The sequence below is a fragment of the Amia ocellicauda genome, chromosome 2 (assembly GCF_036373705.1).
Source record: "Amia ocellicauda isolate fAmiCal2 chromosome 2, fAmiCal2.hap1, whole genome shotgun sequence".
Classification (NCBI taxonomy): domain Eukaryota; kingdom Metazoa; phylum Chordata; class Actinopteri; order Amiiformes; family Amiidae; genus Amia; species Amia ocellicauda.
Window position 1 is genome coordinate 56,402,323 of NC_089851.1, and position 23,259 is coordinate 56,425,581.

Below are 23,259 nucleotides of genomic sequence, written 5' to 3' on the forward strand. Positions count from 1 at the left end.
ATGGTCAGTAGCATAGTAGCATAACAGCAGATCTCGGACCACTGTCAATCAGATGCTTGCCTTGCCGTCCATCCATCCATCTATCTATCTATCTATCTATGACTCTTGATATCTAACTCTCTTGCTTGCTATTGCTCCCCCAATGGTCAGTAGCATTGTAGCATAACAGCAGATCACGGACCAATGTCAATCAGATGCTTGCCTTGCCGTCCATCCATCCATCTATCTATCTATCTATCTATCTATGACTCTCGATATCTAACTCTCTTGCTTGCTATCGCTCCCCCAATGGTCAGTAGCATAGTAGCATAACAGCAGATCACGGACCACTGTCAATCAGATGCTTGCCTTGCCGTCCATCCATCCATCCATCTATCTATCAATCTATCAATGACTCTCGATATCTAACTCTCTTACTTGCTATCGCTCCCCCAATGGTCAGTAGCATAGTAGCATAACAGCAGATCACGGACCACTGTCAATCAGATGCTTGCCTTGCCGTCCATCCATCCATCCATCTATCTATCTATCTATCAATGACTCTCGATATCTAACTCTCTTACTTGCTATCGCTCCCCCAATGGTCAGTAGCATAGTAGCATAACAGCAGATCACGGACCACTGTCAATCAGATGCTTGCCTTGCCGTCCATCCATCCATCTATCTATCTATCTATGACTCTTGATATCTAACTCTCTTGCTTGCTATCGCTCCCCCAATGGTCAGTAGCATAGTAGCATAACAGCAGATCACGGACCACTGTCACTCAGATGCTTGCCTTGCCGTCCATCCATCCATCCATCTATCTATCTATCTATCAATGACTCTCGATATCTAACTCTCTTGCTTGCTATCGCTCCCCCAATGGTCAGTAGCATAGTAGCATAACAGCAGATCACGGACCACTGTCAATCAGATGCTTGCCTTGCCGTCCATCCATCCATCTATCCATCTACCTATCTATGACTCTTGATATCTAACTCTCTTGCTTGCTATCGCTCCCCCAATGGTCAGTAGCATAGTAGCATAACAGCAGATCACGGACCACTGTCACTCAGATGCTTGCCTTGCCGTCCATCCATCCATCCATCTATCTATCTATCTATCAATGACTCTCGATATCTAACTCTCTTGCTTGCTATCGCTCCCCCAATGGTCAGTAGCATAGTAGCATAACAGCAGATCACGGACCTCTGTCAATCAGATGCTTGCCTTGCCGTCCATCCATCCATCTATCTATCTATCTATCTATGACTCTTGATATCTAACTCTCTTGCTTGCTATTGCTCCCCCAATGGTCAGTAGCATTGTAGCATAACAGCAGATCACGGACCAATGTCAATCAGATGCTTGCCTTGCCGTCCATCCATCCATCTATCTATCTATCTATCTATGACTCTCGATATCTAACTCTCTTGCTTGCTATCGCTCCCCCAATGGTCAGTAGCATAGTAGCATAACAGCAGATCACGGACCACTGTCAATCAGATGCTTGCCTTGCCGTCCATCCATCCATCCATCTATCTATCAATCTATCAATGACTCTCGATATCTAACTCTCTTACTTGCTATCGCTCCCCCAATGGTCAGTAGCATAGTAGCATAACAGCAGATCACGGACCACTGTCAATCAGATGCTTGCCTTGCCGTCCATCCATCCATCCATCTATCTATCTATCTATCAATGACTCTCGATATCTAACTCTCTTACTTGCTATCGCTCCCCCAATGGTCAGTAGCATAGTAGCATAACAGCAGATCACGGACCACTGTCACTCAGATGCTTGCCTTGCCGTCCATCCATCCATCTATCTATCTATCTATGACTCTTGATATCTAACTCTCTTGCTTGCTATCGCTCCCCCAATGGTCAGTAGCATAGTAGCATAACAGCAGATCACGGACCACTGTCACTCAGATGCTTGCCTTGCCGTCCATCCATCCATCCATCTATCTATCTATCTATCAATGACTCTCGATATCTAACTCTCTTGCTTGCTATCGCTCCCCCAATGGTCAGTAGCATTGTAGCATAACAGCAGATCACGGACCAATGTCAATCAGATGCTTGCCTTGCCGTCCATCCATCCATCTATCTATCTATCTATCTATGACTCTCGATATCTAACTCTCTTGCTTGCTATCGCTCCCCCAATGGTCAGTAGCATAGTAGCATAACAGCAGATCACGGACCACTGTCAATCAGATGCTTGCCTTGCCGTCCATCCATCCATCTATCTATCTATCTATCTATCTATGACTCTTGATATCTAACTCTCTTGCTTGCTATCGCTCCCCCAATGGTCAGTAGCATAGTAGCATAACAGCAGATCACGGACCACTGTCACTCAGATGCTTGCCTTGCCGTCCATCCATCCATCCATCTATCTATCTATCTATCAATGACTCTCGATATCTAACTCTCTTGCTTGCTATCGCTCCCCCAATGGTCAGTAGCATAGTAGCATAACAGCAGATCACGGACCACTGTCAATCAGATGCTTGCCTTGCCGTCCATCCATCCATCTATCCATCTACCTATCTATGACTCTTGATATCTAACTCTCTTGCTTGCTATCGCTCCCCCAATGGTCAGTAGCATAGTAGCATAACAGCAGATCTCGGACCACTGTCAATCAGATGCTTGCCTTGCCGTCCATCCATCCATCTATCTATCTATCTATCTATGACTCTTGATATCTAACTCTCTTGCTTGCTATTGCTCCCCCAATGGTCAGTAGCATTGTAGCATAACAGCAGATCACGGACCAATGTCAATCAGATGCTTGCCTTGCCGTCCATCCATCCATCTATCTATCTATCTATCTATCTATGACTCTCGATATCTAACTCTCTTGCTTGCTATCGCTCCCCCAATGGTCAGTAGCATAGTAGCATAACAGCAGATCACGGACCACTGTCAATCAGATGCTTGCCTTGCCGTCCATCCATCCATCCATCTATCTATCAATCTATCAATGACTCTCGATATCTAACTCTCTTACTTGCTATCGCTCCCCCAATGGTCAGTAGCATAGTAGCATAACAGCAGATCACGGACCACTGTCAATCAGATGCTTGCCTTGCCGTCCATCCATCCATCCATCTATCTATCTATCTATCAATGACTCTCGATATCTAACTCTCTTACTTGCTATCGCTCCCCCAATGGTCAGTAGCATAGTAGCATAACAGCAGATCACGGACCACTGTCAATCAGATGCTTGCCTTGCCGTCCATCCATCCATCTATCTATCTATCTATGACTCTTGATATCTAACTCTCTTGCTTGCTATCGCTCCCCCAATGGTCAGTAGCATAGTAGCATAACAGCAGATCACGGACCACTGTCACTCAGATGCTTGCCTTGCCGTCCATCCATCCATCCATCTATCTATCTATCTATCAATGACTCTCGATATCTAACTCTCTTGCTTGCTATCGCTCCCCCAATGGTCAGTAGCATAGTAGCATAACAGCAGATCACGGACCACTGTCAATCAGATGCTTGCCTTGCCGTCCATCCATCCATCTATCCATCTACCTATCTATGACTCTTGATATCTAACTCTCTTGCTTGCTATCGCTCCCCCAATGGTCAGTAGCATAGTAGCATAACAGCAGATCACGGACCACTGTCACTCAGATGCTTGCCTTGCCGTCCATCCATCCATCCATCTATCTATCTATCTATCAATGACTCTCGATATCTAACTCTCTTGCTTGCTATCGCTCCCCCAATGGTCAGTAGCATAGTAGCATAACAGCAGATCACGGACCACTGTCAATCAGATGCTTGCCTTGCCGTCCATCCATCCATCTATCTATCTATCTATCTATGACTCTTGATATCTAACTCTCTTGCTTGCTATTGCTCCCCCAATGGTCAGTAGCATTGTAGCATAACAGCAGATCACGGACCAATGTCAATCAGATGCTTGCCTTGCCGTCCATCCATCCATCCATCTATCTATCAATCTATCAATGACTCTCGATATCTAACTCTCTTACTTGCTATCGCTCCCCCAATGGTCAGTAGCATAGTAGCATAACAGCAGATCACGGACCACTGTCAATCAGATGCTTGCCTTGCCGTCCATCCATCCATCCATCCATCTATCTATCTATCTATGACTCTCGATATCTAACTCTCTTACTTGCTTTCGCTCACCCAATGGTCAGTAGCATAGTAGCATAACAGCAGATCACGGACCACTGTCAATCAGGTGCTTGCCTTGCCGTCCATCCATCCATCTATCTATCTATCTATCTATCTATCTATCTATCTATCTATCTATCTATCTATCTATCTATCTATCTATCTATCTATCTATGACTCTCGATATCTAACTCTCTTGCTTGCTATCGCTCCCCCAATGGTCAGTAGCATAGTAGCATAACAGCAGATCACCGACCACTGTCAATCAGATGCTTGCCTTGCCGTCCATCCATCCATCCATCTATCTATCTATCTATCAATGACTCTCGATATCTAACTCTCTTGCTTGCTATCGCTCCCCCAATGGTCAGTAGCATTGTAGCATAACAGCAGATCACGGACCACTGTCAATCAGATGCTTGCCTTGCCGTCCATCCATCCATCTATCTATCTATCTATCTATGACTCTCGATATCCTCTCTTGCTTGCTATCGCTCCCCCAATGGTCAGTAGCATAGTAGCATAACAGCAGATCGCGGACCACTGTCAATCAGATGCTTGCCTTGCCGTCCATCCATCTATCTATCTATCTTTCTATGACTCTTGATATCTAACTCTCTTGCTTGCTATCGCTCCCCCAATGGTCAGTAGCATAGTAGCATAACAGCAAATCACGGACCACTGTCAATCAGATGCTTGCCTTGCCATCCATCCATCTATCTATCTATCTATCTATCTATGACTCTTGATATCTAACTCTCTTGCTTGCTATCGCTCCCCCAATGGTCAGTAGCATAGTAGCATAACAGCAGATCACGGACCACTGTCAATCAGATGCTTGCCTTGCCGTCCATCTATCCATCCATCTATCTATCTATGACTCTTGATATCTAACTCTCTTGCTTGTTATCGCTCCCCCAATGGTAAGTAGCATAGTAGCATAACAGCAGATCACGGACCACTGTCAATCAGATGCTTGCCTTGCCGTCCATCCATCCATCTATCTATCTATCTATCTATGACTCTCGATATCCTCTCTTGCTTGCTATCGCTCCCCCAATGGTCAGTAGCATAGTAGCATAACAGCAGATCACGGACCACTGTCAATCAGATGCTTGCCTTGCCGTCCATCCATCCATCTATCTATCTATCTATCTATGACTCTTGATATCTAACTCTCTTGCTTGCTATCGCTCCCCCAATGGTCAGTAGCATTGTAGCATAACAGCAGATCACGGACCACTGTCAATCAGATGCTTGCCTTGCCGTCCATCCATCCATCTATCTATCTATCTATCTATCTATGACTCTCGATATCTAACTCTCTTGCTTGCTATCGCTCCCCCAATGGTCAGTAGCATAGTAGCATAACAGCAGATCACGGACCACTGTCAATCAGATGCTTGCCTTGCCGTCCATCCATCTATCTATCTATCTATCTATGACTCTTGATATCTAACTCTCTTGCTTGCTATCGCTTCCCCAATGACAGTAGCATAGTAGCATAACAGCAGATCACGGACCACTGTCAATCAGATGCTTGCCTTGCCGTCCATCCATCCATCTCTCTATTTCTCTATCTATCTATGACTCTTGATATCTAACTCTCTTGCTTGCTATCGCTCCCCCAATGGTCAGTAGCATAGTATCATAACAGCAGATCACGGACCACTGTCAATCAGATGCTTGCCTTGCCGTCCATCCATCCATCTATCTATCTATCTATCTATGACTCTTGATATCTAACTCTCTTGCTTGCTATCGCTCCCCCAATGGTCAGTAGCATAGTAGCATAACAGCAGATCACGGACCACTGTCAATCAGATGCTTGCCTTGCCGTCCATCCATCCATCTATCTATCTATCTATCTATGACTCTTGATATCTAACTCTCTTGCTTGCTATCGCTCCCCCAATGGTCAGTAGCATTGTAGCATAACAGCAGATCACGGACCCACTGTCAATCAGATGCTTGCCTTTCCGTCCATCCATCCATCCATCTATCTATCTATCTATCTATGACTCTCGATATCTAACTCTCTTGCTTGCTATCGCTCCCCCAATGGTCAGTAGCATAGTAGCATAACAGCAGATCACGGACCACTGTCAATCAGATGCTTGCCTTGCCGTCCATCCATCCATCCATCTATCTATCTATGACTCTTGATATCTAACTCTCTTGCTTGCTATCGCTCCCCCAATGGTCAGTAGCATAGTAGCATAACAGCAGATCACGGACCACTGTCAATCAGATGCTTGCCTTGCCGTCCATCCATCCATCTATCTATCTATCTATCTATCTATGACTCTTGATATCTAACTCTCTTACTTGCTTTCGCTCACCCAATGGTCAGTAGCATAGTAGCATAACAGCAGATCACGGACCACTGTCAATCAGATGCTTGCCTTGCCGTCCATCCATCCATCTATCTATCTATCTATCTATGACTCTTGATATCTAACTCTCTTGCTTGCTATCGCTCCCCCAATGGTCAGTAGCATAGTAGCATAACAGCAGATCACGGACCACTGTCAATCAGATGCTTGCCTTTCCGTCCATCCATCCATCCATCTATCTATCTATCTATCAATGACTCTCGATATCTAACTCTCTTGCTTGCTATCGCTCCCCCAATGGTCAGTAGCATAGTAGCATAACAGCAGATCACGGACCACTGTCAATCAGATGCTTGCCTTGCCGTCCATCCATCCATCCATCTATCTATCTATCTATGACTCTCGATATCTAACTCTCTTACTTGCTTTCGCTCACCCAATGGTCAGTAGCATAGTAGCATAACAGCAGATCACGGACCACTGTCAATCAGGTGCTTGCCTTGCCGTCCATCCATCCATCTATCTATCTATCTATCTATCTATCTATCTATCTATCTATCTATCTATCTATCTATCTATCTATCTATGACTCTCGATATCTAACTCTCTTGCTTGCTATCGCTCCCCCAATGGTCAGTAGCATAGTAGCATAACAGCAGATCACCGACCACTGTCAATCAGATGCTTGCCTTGCCGTCCATCCATCCATCCATCTATCTATCTATCTATCAATGACTCTCGATATCTAACTCTCTTGCTTGCTATCGCTCCCCCAATGGTCAGTAGCATTGTAGCATAACAGCAGATCACGGACCACTGTCAATCAGATGCTTGCCTTGCCGTCCATCCATCCATCTATCTATCTATCTATCTATGACTCTCGATATCCTCTCTTGCTTGCTATCGCTCCCCCAATGGTCAGTAGCATAGTAGCATAACAGCAGATCGCGGACCACTGTCAATCAGATGCTTGCCTTGCCGTCCATCCATCTATCTATCTATCTTTCTATGACTCTTGATATCTAACTCTCTTGCTTGCTATCGCTCCCCCAATGGTCAGTAGCATAGTAGCATAACAGCAAATCACGGACCACTGTCAATCAGATGCTTGCCTTGCCATCCATCCATCTATCTATCTATCTATCTATCTATGACTCTTGATATCTAACTCTCTTGCTTGCTATCGCTCCCCCAATGGTCAGTAGCATAGTAGCATAACAGCAGATCACGGACCACTGTCAATCAGATGCTTGCCTTGCCGTCCATCTATCCATCCATCTATCTATCTATGACTCTTGATATCTAACTCTCTTGCTTGTTATCGCTCCCCCAATGGTAAGTAGCATAGTAGCATAACAGCAGATCACGGACCACTGTCAATCAGATGCTTGCCTTGCCGTCCATCCATCCATCTATCTATCTATCTATCTATGACTCTCGATATCCTCTCTTGCTTGCTATCGCTCCCCCAATGGTCAGTAGCATAGTAGCATAACAGCAGATCACGGACCACTGTCAATCAGATGCTTGCCTTGCCGTCCATCCATCCATCTATCTATCTATCTATCTATGACTCTTGATATCTAACTCTCTTGCTTGCTATCGCTCCCCCAATGGTCAGTAGCATTGTAGCATAACAGCAGATCACGGACCACTGTCAATCAGATGCTTGCCTTGCCGTCCATCCATCCATCTATCTATCTATCTATCTATCTATGACTCTCGATATCTAACTCTCTTGCTTGCTATCGCTCCCCCAATGGTCAGTAGCATAGTAGCATAACAGCAGATCACGGACCACTGTCAATCAGATGCTTGCCTTGCCGTCCATCCATCTATCTATCTATCTATCTATGACTCTTGATATCTAACTCTCTTGCTTGCTATCGCTTCCCCAATGACAGTAGCATAGTAGCATAACAGCAGATCACGGACCACTGTCAATCAGATGCTTGCCTTGCCGTCCATCCATCCATCTCTCTATTTCTCTATCTATCTATGACTCTTGATATCTAACTCTCTTGCTTGCTATCGCTCCCCCAATGGTCAGTAGCATAGTAGCATAACAGCAGATCACGGACCACTGTCAATCAGATGCTTGCCTTGCCGTCCATCCATCCATCCATCTATCTATCTATCTATCTATGACTCTTGATATCTAACTCTCTTGCTTGCAATCGCTCCCCCAATGGTCAGTAGCATAGTAGCATAACAGCAGATCACGGACCACTGTCAATCAGATGCTTGCCTTGCCGTCCATCCATCTATCTATCTATCTATCTATTTATGACTCTCGATATCTAACTCTCTTGCTTGCTATCGCTCCCCCAATGGTCAGTAGCATTGTAGCATAACAGCAGATCACGGACCACTGTCAATCAGATGCTTGCCTTGCCATCCATCCATCCATCTATCTATCTATCTATCTATGACTCTCGATATCTAACTCTCTTACTTGCTTTCGTTTACCCAATGGTCAGTAGCATAGTAGCATAACAGCAGATCACGGACCACTGTCAATCAGGTGCTTGCCTTGCCGTCCATCCATCCATCTATCTATCTATCTATCTATGACTCTCGATATCTAACTCTCTTACTTGCTTTCGTTTACCCAATGGTCAGTAGCATAGTAGCATAACAGCAGATCACGGACCACTGTCAATCAGGTGCTTGCCTTGCCGTCCATCCATCCATCCATCTATCTATCTATCTATCTATCAATGACTCTCGATATCTAACTCTCTTGCTTGCTATCGCTCCCCCAATGGTCAGTAGCATTGTAGCATAACAGCAGATCACGGACCACTGTCAATCAGATGCTGGCCTTGCCGTCCATCCATCCATCTATCTATCTATCTATCTTTGACTCTTGATATCTAACTCTCTTGCTTGCTATCGCTCCCCCAATGGTCAGTAGCATTGTAGCATAACAGCAGATCACGGACCACTGTCAATCGGATGCTTGCCTTGCCGTCCATCCATCCATCTATCTATCTATCTATCTAAGACTCTTGATATCTAACTCTCTTGCTTGCTATCGCTCCCCCAATGGTCAGTAGCATAGTATCATAACAGCAGATCACGGACCACTGTCAATCAGATGCTTGCCTTGCCGTCCATCCATCCATCTATCTATCTATCTATCTATCTATGACTCTTGATATCTAACTCTCTTGCTTGCTATCGCTCCCCCAATGGTCAGTAGCATTGTAGCATAAGAGCAGATCACGGACCACTGTCAATCAGATGCTTGCCTTGCCGTCCATCCATCCATCTATCTATCTATCTATCTATCTATGACTCTTGATATCTAACTCTCTTACTTGCTTTCGCTCACCCAATGGTCAGTAGCATAGTAGCATAACAGCAGATCACGGACCACTGTCAATCAGATGCTTGCCTTGCCGTCCATCCATCCATCTATCTATCTATCTATCTATGACTCTTGATATCTAACTCTTTTGCTTGCTATCGCTCCCCCAATGGTCAGTAGCATTGTAGCATAACAGCAGATCACGGACCACTGTCAATCAGATGCTTGCCTTTCCGTCCATACATCCATCCATCTATCTATCTATCTATCAATGACTCTCGATATCTAACTCTCTTGCTTGCTATCGCTCCCCCAATGGTCAGTAGCATAGTAGCATAACAGCAGATCACGGACCACTGTCAATCAGATGCTTGCCTTGCCGTCCATCCATCCATCCATCTATCTATCTATGACTCTTGATATCTAACTCTCTTGCTTGCTATCGCTCCCCCAATGGTCAGTAGCATAGTAGCATAACAGCAGATCACGGACCACTGTCAATCAGATGCTTGCCTTGCCGTCCATCCATCCATATATCTATCTATCTATCTACGACTCTTGATATCTAACTCTCTTGCTTGCTATCGCTCCCCCAATGGTCAGTAGCATAGTATCATAACAGCAGATCACGGACCACTGTCAATCAGATGCTTGCCTTGCCGTCCATCCATCCATCTATCTATCTATCTATCTATGACTCTTGATATCTAACTCTCTTGCTTGCTATCGCTCCCCCAATGGTCAGTAGCATAGTAGCATAACAGCAGATCACGGACCACTGTCAATCAGATGCTTGCCTTGCCGTCCATCCATCCATCTATCTATCTATCTATCTATGACTCTTGATATCTAACTCTCTTGCTTGCTATCGCTCCCCCAATGGTCAGTAGCATTGTAGCATAACAGCAGATCACGGACCCACTGTCAATCAGATGCTTGCCTTTCCGTCCATCCATCCATCCATCTATCTATCTATCTATCTATGACTCTCGATATCTAACTCTCTTGCTTGCTATCGCTCCCCCAATGGTCAGTAGCATAGTAGCATAACAGCAGATCACGGACCACTGTCAATCAGATGCTTGCCTTGCCGTCCATCCATCCATCCATCTATCTATCTATGACTCTTGATATCTAACTCTCTTGCTTGCTATCGCTCCCCCAATGGTCAGTAGCATAGTAGCATAACAGCAGATCACGGACCACTGTCAATCAGATGCTTGCCTTGCCGTCCATCCATCCATCTATCTATCTATCTATCTATCTATGACTCTTGATATCTAACTCTCTTACTTGCTTTCGCTCACCCAATGGTCAGTAGCATAGTAGCATAACAGCAGATCACGGACCACTGTCAATCAGATGCTTGCCTTGCCGTCCATCCATCCATCTATCTATCTATCTATCTATGACTCTTGATATCTAACTCTCTTGCTTGCTATCGCTCCCCCAATGGTCAGTAGCATAGTAGCATAACAGCAGATCACGGACCACTGTCAATCAGATGCTTGCCTTTCCGTCCATCCATCCATCCATCTATCTATCTATCTATCAATGACTCTCGATATCTAACTCTCTTGCTTGCTATCGCTCCCCCAATGGTCAGTAGCATAGTAGCATAACAGCAGATCACGGACCACTGTCAATCAGATGCTTGCCTTGCCGTCCATCCATCCATCCATCTATCTATCTATCTATGACTCTCGATATCTAACTCTCTTACTTGCTTTCGCTCACCCAATGGTCAGTAGCATAGTAGCATAACAGCAGATCACGGACCACTGTCAATCAGGTGCTTGCCTTGCCGTCCATCCATCCATCTATCTATCTATCTATCTATGACTCTTGATATCTAACTCTCTTGCTTGCTATCGCTCCCCCAATGGTCAGTAGCATTGTAGCATAACAGCAGATCACGGACCCACTGTCAATCAGATGCTTGCCTTTCCGTCCATCCATCCATCCATCTATCTATCTATCTATCTATGACTCTCGATATCTAACTCTCTTGCTTGCTATCGCTCCCCCAATGGTCAGTAGCATAGTAGCATAACAGCAGATCACGGACCACTGTCAATCAGATGCTTGCCTTGCCGTCCATCCATCCATCCATCTATCTATCTATGACTCTTGATATCTAACTCTCTTGCTTGCTATCGCTCCCCCAATGGTCAGTAGCATAGTAGCATAACAGCAGATCACGGACCACTGTCAATCAGATGCTTGCCTTGCCGTCCATCCATCCATCTATCTATCTATCTATCTATCTATGACTCTTGATATCTAACTCTCTTACTTGCTTTCGCTCACCCAATGGTCAGTAGCATAGTAGCATAACAGCAGATCACGGACCACTGTCAATCAGATGCTTGCCTTGCCGTCCATCCATCCATCTATCTATCTATCTATCTATGACTCTTGATATCTAACTCTCTTGCTTGCTATCGCTCCCCCAATGGTCAGTAGCATAGTAGCATAACAGCAGATCACGGACCACTGTCAATCAGATGCTTGCCTTTCCGTCCATCCATCCATCCATCTATCTATCTATCTATCAATGACTCTCGATATCTAACTCTCTTGCTTGCTATCGCTCCCCCAATGGTCAGTAGCATAGTAGCATAACAGCAGATCACGGACCACTGTCAATCAGATGCTTGCCTTGCCGTCCATCCATCCATCCATCTATCTATCTATCTATGACTCTCGATATCTAACTCTCTTACTTGCTTTCGCTCACCCAATGGTCAGTAGCATAGTAGCATAACAGCAGATCACGGACCACTGTCAATCAGGTGCTTGCCTTGCCGTCCATCCATCCATCTATCTATCTATCTATCTATCTATCTATCTATCTATCTATCTATCTATCTATCTATCTATCTATCTATCTATCTATCTATCTATGACTCTCGATATCTAACTCTCTTGCTTGCTATCGCTCCCCCAATGGTCAGTAGCATAGTAGCATAACAGCAGATCACCGACCACTGTCAATCAGATGCTTGCCTTGCCGTCCATCCATCCATCCATCTATCTATCTATCTATCAATGACTCTCGATATCTAACTCTCTTGCTTGCTATCGCTCCCCCAATGGTCAGTAGCATTGTAGCATAACAGCAGATCACGGACCACTGTCAATCAGATGCTTGCCTTGCCGTCCATCCATCCATCTATCTATCTATCTATCTATGACTCTCGATATCCTCTCTTGCTTGCTATCGCTCCCCCAATGGTCAGTAGCATAGTAGCATAACAGCAGATCGCGGACCACTGTCAATCAGATGCTTGCCTTGCCGTCCATCCATCTATCTATCTATCTTTCTATGACTCTTGATATCTAACTCTCTTGCTTGCTATCGCTCCCCCAATGGTCAGTAGCATAGTAGCATAACAGCAAATCACGGACCACTGTCAATCAGATGCTTGCCTTGCCATCCATCCATCTATCTATCTATCTATCTATCTATGACTCTTGATATCTAACTCTCTTGCTTGCTATCGCTCCCCCAATGGTCAGTAGCATAGTAGCATAACAGCAGATCACGGACCACTGTCAATCAGATGCTTGCCTTGCCGTCCATCTATCCATCCATCTATCTATCTATGACTCTTGATATCTAACTCTCTTGCTTGTTATCGCTCCCCCAATGGTAAGTAGCATAGTAGCATAACAGCAGATCACGGACCACTGTCAATCAGATGCTTGCCTTGCCGTCCATCCATCCATCTATCTATCTATCTATCTATGACTCTCGATATCCTCTCTTGCTTGCTATCGCTCCCCCAATGGTCAGTAGCATAGTAGCATAACAGCAGATCACGGACCACTGTCAATCAGATGCTTGCCTTGCCGTCCATCCATCCATCTATCTATCTATCTATCTATGACTCTTGATATCTAACTCTCTTGCTTGCTATCGCTCCCCCAATGGTCAGTAGCATTGTAGCATAACAGCAGATCACGGACCACTGTCAATCAGATGCTTGCCTTGCCGTCCATCCATCCATCTATCTATCTATCTATCTATCTATGACTCTCGATATCTAACTCTCTTGCTTGCTATCGCTCCCCCAATGGTCAGTAGCATAGTAGCATAACAGCAGATCACGGACCACTGTCAATCAGATGCTTGCCTTGCCGTCCATCCATCTATCTATCTATCTATCTATGACTCTTGATATCTAACTCTCTTGCTTGCTATCGCTTCCCCAATGACAGTAGCATAGTAGCATAACAGCAGATCACGGACCACTGTCAATCAGATGCTTGCCTTGCCGTCCATCCATCCATCTCTCTATTTCTCTATCTATCTATGACTCTTGATATCTAACTCTCTTGCTTGCTATCGCTCCCCCAATGGTCAGTAGCATAGTAGCATAACAGCAGATCACGGACCACTGTCAATCAGATGCTTGCCTTGCCGTCCATCCATCCATCCATCTATCTATCTATCTATCTATGACTCTTGATATCTAACTCTCTTGCTTACAATCGCTCCCCCAATGGTCAGTAGCATAGTAGCATAACAGCAGATCACGGACCACTGTCAATCAGATGCTTGCCTTGCCGTCCATCCATCTATCTATCTATCTATCTATGACTCTTGATATCTAACTCTCTTGCTTGCTATCGCTCCCCCAATGGTCAGTAGCATAGTAGCATAACAGCAGATCACGGACCACTGTCAATCAGATGCTTGCCTTGCCGTCCATCCATCCATCTATCTATCTATCTATCTATGACTCTTGATATCTAACTCTCTTGCTTGCTATCGCTCCCCCAATGGTCAGTAGCATAGTAGCATAACAGCAGATCACGGACCACTGTCAATCAGATGCTTGCCTTGCCGTCCATCCATCCATCTCTCTATTTCTCTATCTATCTATGACTCTTGATATCTAACTCTCTTGCTTGCTATCGCTCCCCCAATGGTCAGTAGCATAGTAGCATAACAGCAGATCACGGACCACTGTCAATCAGATGCTTGCCTTGCCGTCCATCCATCCATCCATCTATCTATCTATCTATCTATGACTCTTGATATCTAACTCTCTTGCTTACAATCGCTCCCCCAATGGTCAGTAGCATAGTAGCATAACAGCAGATCACGGACCACTGTCAATCAGATGCTTGCCTTGCCGTCCATCCATCTATCTATCTATCTATCTATGACTCTTGATATCTAACTCTCTTGCTTGCTATCGCTTCCCCAATGACAGTAGCATAGTAGCATAACAGCAGATCACGGACCACTGTCAATCAGATGCTTGCCTTGCCGTCCATCCATCCATCTATCTATCTATCTATCTATCTATGACTCTTGATATCTAACTCTCTTGCTTGCTATCGCTCCCCCAATGGTCAGTAGCATAGTAGCATAACAGCAGATCACGGACCACTGTCAATCAGATGCTTGCCTTGCCGTCCATCCATCCATCCATCTATCTATCTATCTATCTATGACTCTTGATATCTAACTCTCTAGCTTGCTATCGCTCCCCCAATGGTCAGTAGCATAGTAGCATAACAGCAGATCACGGACCACTGTCAATCAGATGCTTGCCTTGCCGTCCATCTATCCATCCATCTATCTATCTATGACTCTTGATATCTAACTCTCTTGCTTGTTATCGCTCCCCCGATGGTAAGTAGCATAGTAGCATAACAGCAGATCACGGACCACTGTCAATCAGATGCTTGCCTTGCCGTCCATCCATCCATCTATCTATCTATCTATCTATGACTCTCGATATCCTCTCTTGCTTGCTATCGCTCCCCCAATGGTCAGTAGCATAGTAGCATAACAGCAGATCACGGACCACTGTCAATCAGATGCTTGCCTTGCCGTCCATCCATCCATCTATCTATCTATCTATCTATGACTCTTGATATCTAACTCTCTTGCTTGCTATCGCTCCCCCAATGGTCAGTAGCATTGTAGCATAACAGCAGATCACGGACCACTGTCAATCAGATGCTTGCCTTGCCGTCCATCCATCCATCTATCTATCTATCTATCTATCTATGACTCTCGATATCTAACTCTCTTGCTTGCTATCGCTCCCCCAATGGTCAGTAGCATAGTAGCATAACAGCAGATCACGGACCACTGTCAATCAGATGCTTGCCTTGCCGTCCATCCATCTATCTATCTATCTATCTATGACTCTTGATATCTAACTCTCTTGCTTGCTATCGCTTCCCCAATGACAGTAGCATAGTAGCATAACAGCAGATCACGGACCACTGTCAATCAGATGCTTGCCTTGCCGTCCATCCATCCATCTCTCTATTTCTCTATCTATCTATGACTCTTGATATCTAACTCTCTTGCTTGCTATCGCTCCCCCAATGGTCAGTAGCATAGTAGCATAACAGCAGATCACGGACCACTGTCAATCAGATGCTTGCCTTGCCGTCCATCCATCCATCCATCTATCTATCTATCTATCTATGACTCTTGATATCTAACTCTCTTGCTTACAATCGCTCCCCCAATGGTCAGTAGCATAGTAGCATAACAGCAGATCACGGACCACTGTCAATCAGATGCTTGCCTTGCCGTCCATCCATCTATCTATCTATCTATCTATGACTCTTGATATCTAACTCTCTTGCTTGCTATCGCTCCCCCAATGGTCAGTAGCATAGTAGCATAACAGCAGATCACGGACCACTGTCAATCAGATGCTTGCCTTGCCGTCCATCCATCCATCTATCTATCTATCTATCTATGACTCTTGATATCTAACTCTCTTGCTTGCTATCGCTCCCCCAATGGTCAGTAGCATAGTAGCATAACAGCAGATCACGGACCACTGTCAATCAGATGCTTGCCTTGCCGTCCATCCATCCATCTATCTATCTATCTATCTATGACTCTTGATATCTAACTCTCTTGCTTGCTATCGCTCCCCCAATGGTCAGTAGCATTGTAGCATAACAGCAGATCACGGACCACTGTCAATCAGATGCTTGCCTTGCCGTCCATCCATCCATCTATCTATCTATCTATCTATGACTCTCGATATCTAACTCTCTTGCTTGCTATCGCTCCCCCAATGGTCAGTAGCATAGTAGCATAACAGCAGATCACGGACCACTGTCAATCAGATGCTTGCCTTGCCGTCCATCCATCTATCTATCTATCTATCTATGACTCTTGATATCTAACTCTCTTGCTTGCTATCGCTTCCCCAATGACAGTAGCATAGTAGCATAACAGCAGATCACGGACCACTGTCAATCAGATGCTTGCCTTGCCGTCCATCCATCCATCTATCTATCTATCTATCTATCTATCTATGACTCTTGATATCTAACTCTCTTGCTTGCTATCGCTCCCCCAATGGTCAGTAGCATAGTAGCATAACAGCAGATCACGGACCACTGTCAATCAGATGCTTGCCTTGCCGTCCATCCATCCATCCATCTATCTATCTATCTATCTATGACTCTTGATATCTAACTCTCTAGCTTGCTATCGCTCCCCCAATGGTCAGTAGCATAGTAGCATAACAGCAGATCACGGACCACTGTCAATCAGATGCTTGCCTTGCCGTCCATCTATCCATCCATCTATCTATCTATGACTCTTGATATCTAACTCTCTTGCTTGTTATCGCTCCCCCGATGGTAAGTAGCATAGTAGCATAACAGCAGATCACGGACCACTGTCAATCAGATGCTTGCCTTGCCGTCCATCCATCCATCTATCTATCTATCTATCTATGACTCTTGATATCTAACTCTCTTGCTTGCTATCGCTCCCCCAATGGTCAGTAGCATTGTAGCATAACAGCAGATCACGGACCACTGTCAATCAGATGCTTGCCTTGCCGTCCATCCATCCATCTATCTATCTATCTATTTATGACTCTCGATATCTAACTCTCTTGCTTGCTATCGCTCCCCCAATGGTAGGTAGCATAGTAGCATAACAGCAGATCACGGACCACTGTCAATCAGATGCTTGCCTTGCCGTCCATCCATCCATCCATCTATCTATCTATCTATCTATCAATGACTCTCGATATCTAACTCTCTTGCTTGCTATCACTCCCCCAATGGTCAGTAGCATAGTAGCATAACAGCAGATCACGGACCACTGTCAATCAGATGCTTGCCTTGCCGTCCATCCATCTATCTATCTATCTATCTATGACTCTTGATATCTAACTCTCTTGCTTGCTATCGCTCCCCCAATGGTCAGTAGCATAGTAGCATAACAGCAGATCACGGACCACTGTCAATCAGATGCTTGCCTTGCCGTCCATCCATCCATCTATCTATCTATCTATCTATGACTCTTGATATCTAACTCTCTTGCTTGCTATCGCTCCCCCAATGGTCAGTAGCATTGTAGCATAACAGCAGATCACGGACCACTGTCAATCGGATGCTTGCCTTGCCGTCCATCCATCCATCTATCTATCTATCTATCTAAGACTCTTGATATCTAACTCTCTTGCTTGCTATCGCTCCCCCAATGGTCAGTAGCATAGTATCATAACAGCAGATCACGGACCACTGTCAATCAGATGCTTGCCTTGCCATCCATCCATCCATCTATCTATCTATCAATCTATGACTCTTGATATCTAACTCTCTTGCTTGCTATCGCTCCCCCAATGGTCAGTAGCATTGTAGCATAACAGCAGATCACGGACCACTGTCAATCAGATGCTTGCCTTGCCATCCATCCATCCATCTATCTATCTATCTATCTATGACTCTCGATATCTAACTCTCTTACTTGCTTTCGTTTACCCAATGGTCAGTAGCATAGTAGCATAACAGCAGATCACGGACCACTGTCAATCAGGTGCTTGCCTTGCCGTCCATCCATCCATCCATCTATCTATCTATCTATCTATCAATGACTCTCGATATCTAACTCTCTTGCTTGCTATCGCTCCCCCAATGGTCAGTAGCATTGTAGCATAACAGCAGATCACGGACCACTGTCAATCAGATGCTGGCCTTGCCGTCCTTCCATCCATCTATCTATCTATCTATCTTTGACTCTTGATATCTAACTCTCTTGCTTGCTATCGCTCCCCCAATGGTCAGTAGCATTGTAGCATAACAGCAGATCACGGACCACTGTCAATCGGATGCTTGCCTTGCCGTCCATCCATCCATCTATCTATCTATCTATCTAAGACTCTTGATATCTAACTCTCTTGCTTGCTATCGCTCCCCCAATGGTCAGTAGCATAGTATCATAACAGCAGATCACGGACCACTGTCAATCAGATGCTTGCCTTGCCATCCATCCATCCATCTATCTATCTATCAATCTATGACTCTTGATATCTAACTCTCTTGCTTGCTATCGCTCCCCCAATGGTCAGTAGCATTGTAGCATAACAGCAGATCACGGACCACTGTCAATCAGATGCTTGCCTTGCCATCCATCCATCCATCTATCTATCTATCTATCTATGACTCTCGATATCTAACTCTCTTACTTGCTTTCGTTTACCCAATGGTCAGTAGCATAGTAGCATAACAGCAGATCACGGACCACTGTCAATCAGGTGCTTGCCTTGCCGTCCATCCATCCATCCATCTATCTATCTATCTATCTATCAATGACTCTCGATATCTAACTCTCTTGCTTGCTATCGCTCCCCCAATGGTCAGTAGCATTGTAGCATAACAGCAGATCACGGACCACTGTCAATCAGATGCTGGCCTTGCCGTCCTTCCATCCATCTATCTATCTATCTATCTTTGACTCTTGATATCTAACTCTCTTGCTTGCTATCGCTCCCCCAATGGTCAGTAGCATTGTAGCATAACAGCAGATCACGGACCACTGTCAATCGGATGCTTGCCTTGCCGTCCATCCATCCATCTATCTATCTATCTATCTAAGACTCTTGATATCTAACTCTCTTGCTTGCTATCGCTCCCCCAATGGTCAGTAGCATAGTATCATAACAGCAGATCACGGACCACTGTCAATCAGATGCTTGCCTTGCCGTCCATCCATCCATCTATCTATCTATCTATCTATCTATGACTCTTGATATCTAACTCTCTTACTTGCTTTCGCTCACCCAATGGTCAGTAGCATAGTAGCATAACAGCAGATCACGGACCACTGTCAATCAGATGCTTGCCTTGCCGTCCATCCATCCATCTATCTATCTATCTATCTATGACTCTTGATATCTAACTCTCTTGCTTGCTATCGCTCCCCCATTGGTCAGTAGCATAGTAGCATAACAGCAGATCACGGACCACTGTCAATCAGATGCTTGCCTTGCCGTCCATCCATCCATCTATCTATCTATCTATCTATGACTCTTGATATCTAACTCTCTTGCTTGCTATCGCTCCCCCAATGGTCAGTAGCATTGTAGCATAACAGCAGATCACGGACCCACTGTCAATCAGATGCTTGCCTTGCCGTCCATCCATCCATCTATCTATCTATCTATCTAAGACTCTTGATATCTAACTCTCTTGCTTGCTATCGCTCCCCCAATGGTCAGTAGCATAGTATCATAACAGCAGATCACGGACCACTGTCAATCAGATGCTTGCCTTGCCGTCCATCCATCCATCTATCTATCTATCTATCTATCTATGACTCTTGATATCTAACTCTCTTGCTTGCTATCGCTCCCCCAATGGTCAGTAGCATTGTAGCATAACAGCAGATCATGGACCACTGTCAATCAGATGCTTGCCTTGCCGTCCATCCATCCATCTATCTATCTATCTATCTATGACTCTTGATATCTAACTCTCTTACTTGCTTTCAGTCACCCAATGGTCAGTAGCATAGTAGCATAACAGCAGATCACGGACCACTGTCAATCAGATGCTTGCCTTGCCGTCCATCCATCCATCTATCTATCTATCTATCTATGACTCTTGATATCTAACTCTCTTGCTTGCTATCGCTCCCCCAATGGTCACGTATGTTGCATTCAATGACAAAGAAAATCATGTGCTGGAAATGATTTTTGGCAACTGTGAAGGAACTGCACGAGTGCAGTGACCACAACACTTCTCTGTGGTGCAATCAGTCAGTGCGTTTGGCTGTTAAGTGAAAGGATGTTGGTTCGAATCCACCAAGGGACGGCCCACTTTTCCCCCCGCCCCTTGTTATTGTTTCTACTTCTGGCGGTCAGCTTGCCAGACTGCGGCTACAGTAACCTTAAGCTGCTTGCTGCGGACGGCCATCTTGCAAAAATGTATTGAGCGTTTAGAAACTTCCTTTCCATTGCCTAGGCCAACATAAACCAAGGCACTGCTGGGAGTCGAACCCAGGGTTTCCTGTTTACAAGACAGGCGCTTTGACCAACTAAGCCACGGTGCCAGGACTCTCCCATTCCCCAGTGCCTACACTCAGGCGTAAGGCACAAAACAAAACAAAACAAAACAAAACAAAACAAAACAAAACAAAACAAAACAAAACAAAACAAAACAAAACAAAACAAAACAAAACAAAACAAAACAAAACAAAACAAAATCTGGATGCAGGCTGCAACAAAGGAAGCACACAGAGGTGAAAACGTAAGGTTGACGGGAGCAACAAGCTCCCTGTTGCGACTGTCCAGGGGCGGCAATGGGAATTGGACGTTGGCCGTAGCGCGTGTCCTTTGGGTTCTGGATCTTCTTTACAAACCGGCGTCTGTCCAGTTGGCTTTCCGGTTCATTACGTCCTCTGATGGCTTTACGATAAGCCTATCTTGCTAAAACTGATGGTCGACAAAGCGGAAGCACAAGCTTCGCAAGGAGCACAGAAAGCCGGCCTAAGGCACCGCTGGGATTTGAACCCAGGACCTCCTGTTTACTAGACAGGCGCTTTAACCAACTAAGCCACGGCGCCAAATCTGCCTGTGCTGCTGCTGATAGTAGAATAACAGCAGATCACGGACCACTGTCAATCAGATGCTTGCCTTGCCGTCCATCCATCCATCCATCCATCTATCTATCTATCTATCTATCTATCTATCTATCTATCTATCTATCTATCTATCTATCTATCTATCTATCTATCTATCTATGACTCTTGATATCTAACTCTCTTGCTTGCTATCGCTCCCCCAATGGTCAGTAGCATTGTAGCATAACAGCAGATCACGGACCAATGTCAATCAGATGCTTGCCTTGCCGTCCATCCATCCATCTATCTATCTATCTATCCATGACTCTCGATATCTAACTCTCTTGCTTGCTATCGCCCCCCCAATGGTCAGTAGCATAGTAGCATAACAGCAGATCACGGACCACTGTCAATCAGATGCTTGCCTTGCCGTCCATCCATCCACCCATCCATCTACCTATCTATGACTCTTGATATCTAACTCTCTTGCTTGCTATCGCTCCCCCAATGGTCAGTAGCATAGTAGCATAACAGCAGATCACGGACCACTGTCAATCAGATGCTTGCCTTGCCGTCCATCCATCCATCCATCTATCTATCTATCTATCTATGACTCTTGATATCTAACTCTCTTGCTTACAATCGCTCCCCCAATGGTCAGTAGCATAGTAGCATAACAGCAGATCACGGACCACTGTCAATCAGATGCTTGCCTTGCCGTCCATCCATCTATCTATCTATCTATCTATGACTCTTGATATCTAACTCTCTTGCTTGCTATCGCTCCCCCAATGGTCAGTAGCATAGTAGCATAACAGCAGATCACGGACCACTGTCAATCAGATGCTTGCCTTGCCGTCCATCCATCCATCTATCTATCTATCTATCTATGACTCTTGATATCTAACTCTCTTGCTTGCTATCGCTCCCCCAATGGTCAGTAGCATAGTAGCATAACAGCAGATCACGGACCACTGTCAATCAGATGCTTGCCTTGCCGTCCATCCATCCATCTCTCTATTTCTCTATCTATCTATGACTCTTGATATCTAACTCTCTTGCTTGCTATCGCTCCCCCAATGGTCAGTAGCATAGTAGCATAACAGCAGATCACGGACCACTGTCAATCAGATGCTTGCCTTGCCGTCCATCCATCCATCCATCTATCTATCTATCTATCTATGACTCTTGATATCTAACTCTCTTGCTTACAATCGCTCCCCCAATGGTCAGTAGCATAGTAGCATAACAGCAGATCACGGACCACTGTCAATCAGATGCTTGCCTTGCCGTCCATCCATCTATCTATCTATCTATCTATGACTCTTGATATCTAACTCTCTTGCTTGCTATCGCTTCCCCAATGACAGTAGCATAGTAGCATAACAGCAGATCACGGACCACTGTCAATCAGATGCTTGCCTTGCCGTCCATCCATCCATCTATCTATCTATCTATCTATCTATGACTCTTGATATCTAACTCTCTTGCTTGCTATCGCTCCCCCAATGGTCAGTAGCATAGTAGCATAACAGCAGATCACGGACCACTGTCAATCAGATGCTTGCCTTGCCGTCCATCCATCCATCTATCTATC

The 23,259-nt window shown here is 45.0% G+C and overlaps 2 non-coding genes across 2 annotated transcripts; both read right to left on the bottom strand.

Annotated features, from left to right (window-relative positions):
- Positions 1-21,078: 21,078 nt before the first annotated feature.
- trnat-ugu (transfer RNA threonine (anticodon UGU)) lies at positions 21,079-21,152 on the bottom strand. Its single transcript has one exon. It is a non-coding gene; the product is annotated as a tRNA-Thr (tRNA).
- Positions 21,153-21,591: 439 nt separating this feature from the next.
- On the bottom strand, positions 21,592-21,665 carry trnat-agu (transfer RNA threonine (anticodon AGU)). The gene has a single exon. It is a non-coding gene; the product is annotated as a tRNA-Thr (tRNA).
- Positions 21,666-23,259: the final 1,594 nt, after the last annotated feature.